Consider the following 6,100-nt stretch of genomic DNA (forward strand, 5'->3'; position numbering starts at 1 on the left):
TTGTGTAAGGGAAAAGCAGCATATATTTGCATAGTTATGAGCTAGTTGCATAACCGAAGGCATCTGAATGCCATCTGAATGCTCTTTGGAGGCACGGGGGAACAGAAAGGGTCAGGCGGTCCCAGCGTCTGCCGCCCAGTCCCTGCGGGAACATCGCACCACAGCGGACACGCTGGGGAACAGCGCAGCTCCACCGGAGAAGACTCGGGTTGAGGGCAAAAGCCCCGGCACCTGACCTGCTGGAAAAGGAACGGGAAAGCAGCAAACCACCAGTGTGCCCGCAGCCAGGCGAGGCCACAGCCGTGAGTGGGAAGCAGGTAGAGCACCCACAGCACAGCGGCTTTCCCCGCTGAGGGGTGCTGTTCCCCACCTGTGGGGGCCACAGGGCTCCACCACGGTGCCCTGAGGCACGGGACACGGAGCCAGCCGGGCCCATCTCCCCAGCACCGGGACACGGAGCCAGCCTGGCCCATCTCCCCAGCACCGGGACACGGAGCCAGCCAGGCCCATCTCCCCAGCACCGGGACACGGAGCCAGCCCGGCCCATCTCCCCAGCACCGGGACACGGAGCCAGCCCGGCCCATCTCCCCAGCACCGGGACACGGAGCCAGCCCGGCCCATCTCCCCAGCACCGGGACACGGAGCCAGCCCGGCCCATCTCCCCAGCACGTCAGCCCACCCACCCAAAGCAAACACGGCTGGCAGGGCTCTCCTGGGCCAGTGTGCAGCTCTGGCCGGGTAGCAGCACCCCACAGAAACCCTGGCACAATGGATACCTCTGCTTGGGATCTGCCCCAGGCTGCCTCCTCCAGCAGCTCCAAACATCCCAGTTTTCAGCCAGCTCAGACCAGCGTCCTCCCATGCGAAGCCTCCTGCTCCAGTGTTTGTCACTGATAAAGCGCCTTACCCCGAGCAATCTTATCTCCCCTCAGCGTCTGTTTGACGAGCTGTCAGGCGGGGCTGCTCTGCCTCCTCTCTGCATTCCCCCACTCATCTCAGTCACTGTCTGCACCTTTTCTCAGTGAATTCCCGTGTTTCAGCACGGCCGGCCAGCACGGTCTGTCCACAATGCTCTGTGCCTCTTCTGCAATACGTCCCAGCGGAGCTAACACCCGCGTCTGTGTGGCGGCGTTACCTGGCAGCCCACGTACATCCCCAGGCTGCCGAACCATGCAGCCTTTTCCGCTTTAATACCTTCCAAATGGGGGCCTAATTTATGGCACGGATGTTTGTTCAGTGGCTCCAGGGCACGACTCTGCATTTTGTACCGTTCCGTTTCCGCCCATGACTGCTCCTCCAGCCTTCAATGTCACCCCTTGTGCCCGGACACCGCTCCAGCCCTCTGCTGATAGCTAAGCTCGCCGACCCGCACCTGAGGTTTTGTCACAAAGTCACTGATGAAAATATCACATTAATTTGGCTCCTGGAGCCCACATTCTCACACGTCCCCTTTCAACACAACGCAGTCTCCCAGCAGCAGGCAGGACGTGGGATGGCTCCACATCCACGCAGGCAGCAAGGCTGTGGCAGAAGAGAGAAGTTTTTTGTCTCCGCTGCTGTTGTGATCTGCTGTCGTGTGCAATTGTCCGGGTTTTGTCCCAGCAGCGCACAGAGGGGATTCTAGCCACGGGGCTCCAGGGTGTCTCTGGTAGCCTTTTTCCCCAGGCCCCGAGGATGACAGCTGACCTCATCTTTACGCTCAGCTGAAGTCTGATAGTTTCTCCCAATGAAAGTTTTTTACTCTAAAAGGAACAAAAGATATTGTTACAATGAAAGCCTTGCTTAATTCTCCACTTAACTGGTTCTACTTCTTTTTCTTAATAAAAGGTCAAAAAAGCGTTAAGGCTGTTGGAACAGGGAGCTCCCCAGCTATAATGTGACAGCCCAAGCGATACTGAACTCCTCACTGCTCCAACGGCAGACGGGGCTACTCACTGCCGGGTGCTCCGGGCTGGACGGCAGCAGGCACCCTTCCTCCTCACCGCGCCTTGCCGTGCCACGCCGCACCGCGCCACACTGGCTGCATGTGCGCAGGGTGGGGAGAGGGTCACACCGGCTGCAGGGCCCCAGCAGCCGCAGCGTTTCATTGCACCGACCCCACACACTGCACCGCCGTGCAGCCACAGAAACCGCCCGCCCCCGCTTGCCCGTGTCCGCCAGCATCCTCCCAGGCCGGCATCTGAGCACTGGGCAGGGAAGAGCCTGGAGCGGCCGGCTCTGCCTCAGGACAAGGGGGTCGTCAGGAGGTTCTGGGGAGGCTGCGCGTCCTGGGAGCAGCAGGGCTGCAGAGGGAGGGGACCTGGAGGAACCCTCTGAGGTTTACGGAAGGAAAGCACGGCCTGAAAAGCAGGAAACACCCTGGCAGCCGCACACGGGAGGCCAGGACATGGGAGCACTGGGGCCGGGGCCCACCTCAGCCGTGCACAGCATGTGGCATGCTGCTGCGCTGAACACGCTGTCCTCTGCCGCGAGCGCGGCCCGCAGCCACGCTTCCCTCTTGCGAAAGAGGCCCGGAGTGGGGAAACTCCGACCAAGTCCCCTGCCAGGGCCGCGGAGCAGCGCCGAGCCCCTCCAGCTGTCTGCGGGAGCCTGCCAAGAACGGGAGGGCACGCAACAAGGTCTGACAAAAACCAGGCGCCCTTTGTGCATGACCAGCCACAGGCAACGAAATTGCCCTTCTCCGGCGGGAGCACCAGTCAGAGCAGCAGGCTCCCCGCTCCGACGGCTGGCTCTTGCGGGGCAATCGCTGGCAGTGCTCCCAGGGCTTAGACCCCCACCTTCCTCCGCCATCCCTGCCCTTGACCCTGGTCCCTTCGCCCCGGCTGCCCCTCGGTGCCACAGCTCCGGGTGCCCTCCCTCCACCGCTCTGATCAGACAGGGATGCCTTCCTCCCTCCCAGCGATGCCCCTCTGCCTCCGACTGCGGGGTCCAGCTCCTCCGTCACCCGGAGCCTGACCCGCAGCCCACGCCATGCGCTCACCGCTGTGGACGGTCACACAGCCGCTGCCCCCATCCCCGCACATCAGCCTGGCTGCTGCTGTCCCCTGCTCCCGCGCAGACGGATACGCCCTCCCCAGCAGATTCAAACCATCCCAGTTTTAGCCCTGAGCCGTGACCAGTTACCGCAAACGCCCTGGTCCCAGCACACGCCCACGCTGCGCCCTGTCCTGTGGCCAGCTTCACCTCTGTTTACGCAGGGCACTGTTACAGACGCTGGCTGGCTTCCCACCTACGGAAGAGCTGGATACACGTTTCCTGCGCCGCATGGCAGCTGCGGGCGGGAGCACAGGCAGAGCTGGAATGAGCAGGGCTTGGGCACACGAGTCTGCAGCCCCTCACCGAGCACTCCGGCCTGACGCTTGCCCCGAAGCGCTCGCAGTGTGCGCCATCCCAGGGGTGACAGCAGAGATGCCTTCAGCAGCAATAGCCGTAAGAAGTATTTTCGGGAACTGCTCTGTGTTATTCCCAGGAGAGCTCAGATCCTGCAGCGTTGCACGCCTGCCGGCCTGCCCTCCTGTGAATTCACACATGTAAGCCCCACGCTGACAGCAGCGGGGGACACGCGTGTGAGGGTCCTGTGCTTGCGAAGGGCCTATGAGGGGAGGTGCAGAGAGGAGAGGCTGGAGCCTGGTGTATCCACTCAGGAAACAAGCAGATTCCTGAGAGGCCATGCACTGGCCACGTCTTCACCCGCAGAAACCACTAACAAATGTGCTGAAAGAAAACAAAGCAGCAGGGAAGATGTTTGTCGGCTTCGTAGAGTCAGTCTGGCACCTAGACTGAACCTTAAACCGTAACAAAGTGCACGTTGTGCAAAAACACGTGACGTCGCTATATCCCAGCCCTATCCATCAAATGCAGATAAAAATAGACGGCACGCCAAGAGGGGCCGCCTCGCAGGGAGGGGAGGAAGGCAGGCCGGGAGCTTCAACCCAGGCCTCAGCACCACGAACACCGGCGCCCTGCGGAGCGGGCGCTGCCCGGCCCTGGAGCGCACACGTCGTGCCCCGCTCCCGCAGCGAGGGGTGGTCCCGGCTGTGTGGCATCGCCTGGGCTTTCCCGCAAAACCCAGATCCCACAGAGCAATCTGGAGAGGAGTAAGAGCAAACTAACCCCGAAAGGGGTTCAAAAATCCCCTCGGACTCCGGCAGTGTAGAGTCAGAGCCCACTCAAAATGGTACACACCTGGATTCCCATGAAATAAAGCATGGAGCGCCTGGCCAGCTGTCCGTCGCTGCGGGACGAGCCCCTCAGGACCGCCACGTTGTAAAGCAGCTTCCCTCCGCAGAGGAGCTGAGAGAGATCTCTTGGAAAGAGACCTTTCAGGCTCTCCCAGTCACACGGTGGCCGAAAGCACGGTGCCGCAGTTCAAACCACAGCAGCAGTGCCGGATCGCCCGGGGAAGCTGGATGAGACCGGAGCGAGCCCCAGTTCCACGTCTCCCAGTGCCCCCTTGCCCAGGGGCTGCGGAGCAGAACGGGTCCCTTCGCCCTTCCGGACGGCAAAAAAGGAGAACTCACCCCGAGCAGCACATCACTCCTGCCTCAGCGCCCACGTGCAGCAATCCAGAGTGGACGCCAAAGCCTGTACCTGCAGACCAGGGGAATCCAGAGTGGACGCCAAAGCCTGTGCCTTCAGATCCGGGGAATCCGGAGTGGACGCCAAAGCCTGTGCCTTCAGATCCAGGGAATCCGGAGTGGATGCCAAAGCCTGTGCCTTCAGATCCGGGAAATCCGGAGTGGACGCCAAAGCCTGTGCCTTCAGATCCAGGGAATCCGGAGTGGATGCCAAAGCCTGTGCCTTCAGATCCGGGGAATCCGGAGTGGACGCCAAAGCCTGTACCTGCAGACCAGGGGAATCCAGAGTGGACGCCAAAGCCTGTGCCTTCAGATCCGGGGAATCCGGAGTGGACGCCAAAGCCTGTGCCTTCAGACCCGTTATCTCACTGCCTGAGGTCCCCAGCCGCCTTAGCCAAGATCCCTAGCGCAAAGGGAGGCATCCCAGCGGTGTTCCCGTGCTCAGGACAACCAAAGAGGAGCTCAGGGAAAGAGGGCGTGGAGGCAGCAGCACACCACACGAGCCGTCCCGCCGGCAGCACCCCCTCCGCGGCCCTGCACTGCAGGACGCATGCAGACCCTGCCCAGGGTCCGTGACTGCACCGGAGGTGGGATGTGGGGGGACAAGGCAGAGGACCAACGCGGGAGAGGCCCGGCAGGTGGACAGGGCAAAGTCTGTGCTGAAGGGTCTCTGCAGCATGGCCTGCACCGGGGATCCCCAACGGAAGCGGCTCTTGGGGCTGCTGATGGAAATGCCAGCCCGCTCTTGGGGCAGAGTTACGCCGCGGAGCACCTGGCTCGGGGCAGGCAGGGCCCTGGCTCCGAATGCTCGCTCAGAGCGGAGCCCAGCCGGTCTGCGGAGCCGAGGGCCTCGGCGTTCCCTCCAACAGCCTCCCGCGGGCAGCGTCGGGCGGCAGAACCCCAGGTCTGGGCCCCGGCCCTAACGCAGCCTGCTCGTCTGGCCTGAGCGGGACAGCGGGGCTCTGCTCTTGCTGCAGGAAAGACGAATTGTGGGCGCACGCCTGCAGTGTCCTGGGCACAGGCAGCGGGAGGTGCAGCCGGCCGCCCTGTTGACTCTCACCGGACTTCACAGCTGGACAGCTGGCAGCTGGATGCTGGAGCACGGCCGAGGCAGGCAGCTGTTTCAGGAGGGCATGTTCGGTACACAAGTGTGGAGGCCACCAGGACGGACCAGGTTTGTCCTGCTTCTGGCTATGTGACAGTCAGGACAGGCAGCAAATGACAGACCGTATGGCTTCTGCCTGAAAGTGAACAAGGAGGACAAATAGGCTCTGCTACGTGTGATCTTGTAAAGAAAAAAGAAGTCATAGAAGGAAGAAAAAGACATTTACTCTGGTAGGACAAGAGAAAACGGCCTCGTTGTCCCAGGGGAGGTTTGCATTGGATATGAGGACAAATTTCTTCACCGAAAGGGTTGTCAAGCGCTGGAACAGGCTGCGCAGGGAAGTGGTGGAGTCACCACCCCTGGACGGATTTAGAAGATGTGCGGCCGTGGCGCTTAGGGACACGGTTGAGCGGTGGGC

The 6,100-nt window shown here is 61.9% G+C and overlaps 1 long non-coding RNA gene across 3 annotated transcripts; it reads right to left on the reverse strand.

Moving 5' to 3' along the window:
* On the reverse strand, positions 1-3,779 carry LOC147601915 (uncharacterized). Of its 3 annotated transcripts, none has more exons than XR_015257752.1 (3): positions 3,184-3,779; positions 777-1,742; positions 1-236 (listed from the first exon to the last, which is right to left on the reverse strand). It is a non-coding gene; the product is annotated as an uncharacterized LOC147601915 (long non-coding RNA). The 3 variants fall into 3 exon arrangements; XR_015257751.1 differs by having other exon boundaries at positions 3,124-3,779; XR_015257753.1 differs by lacking the exon at positions 3,184-3,779 and adding an exon at positions 1,936-2,934.
* Between the last annotated feature and the right edge of the window lie 2,321 nt (positions 3,780-6,100).

Source organism: Chlamydotis macqueenii, chromosome 2 (genome assembly GCF_036417535.1).
Source record: "Chlamydotis macqueenii isolate bChlMac1 chromosome 2, bChlMac1.mat, whole genome shotgun sequence".
NCBI lineage: Eukaryota > Metazoa > Chordata > Aves > Otidiformes > Otididae > Chlamydotis > Chlamydotis macqueenii.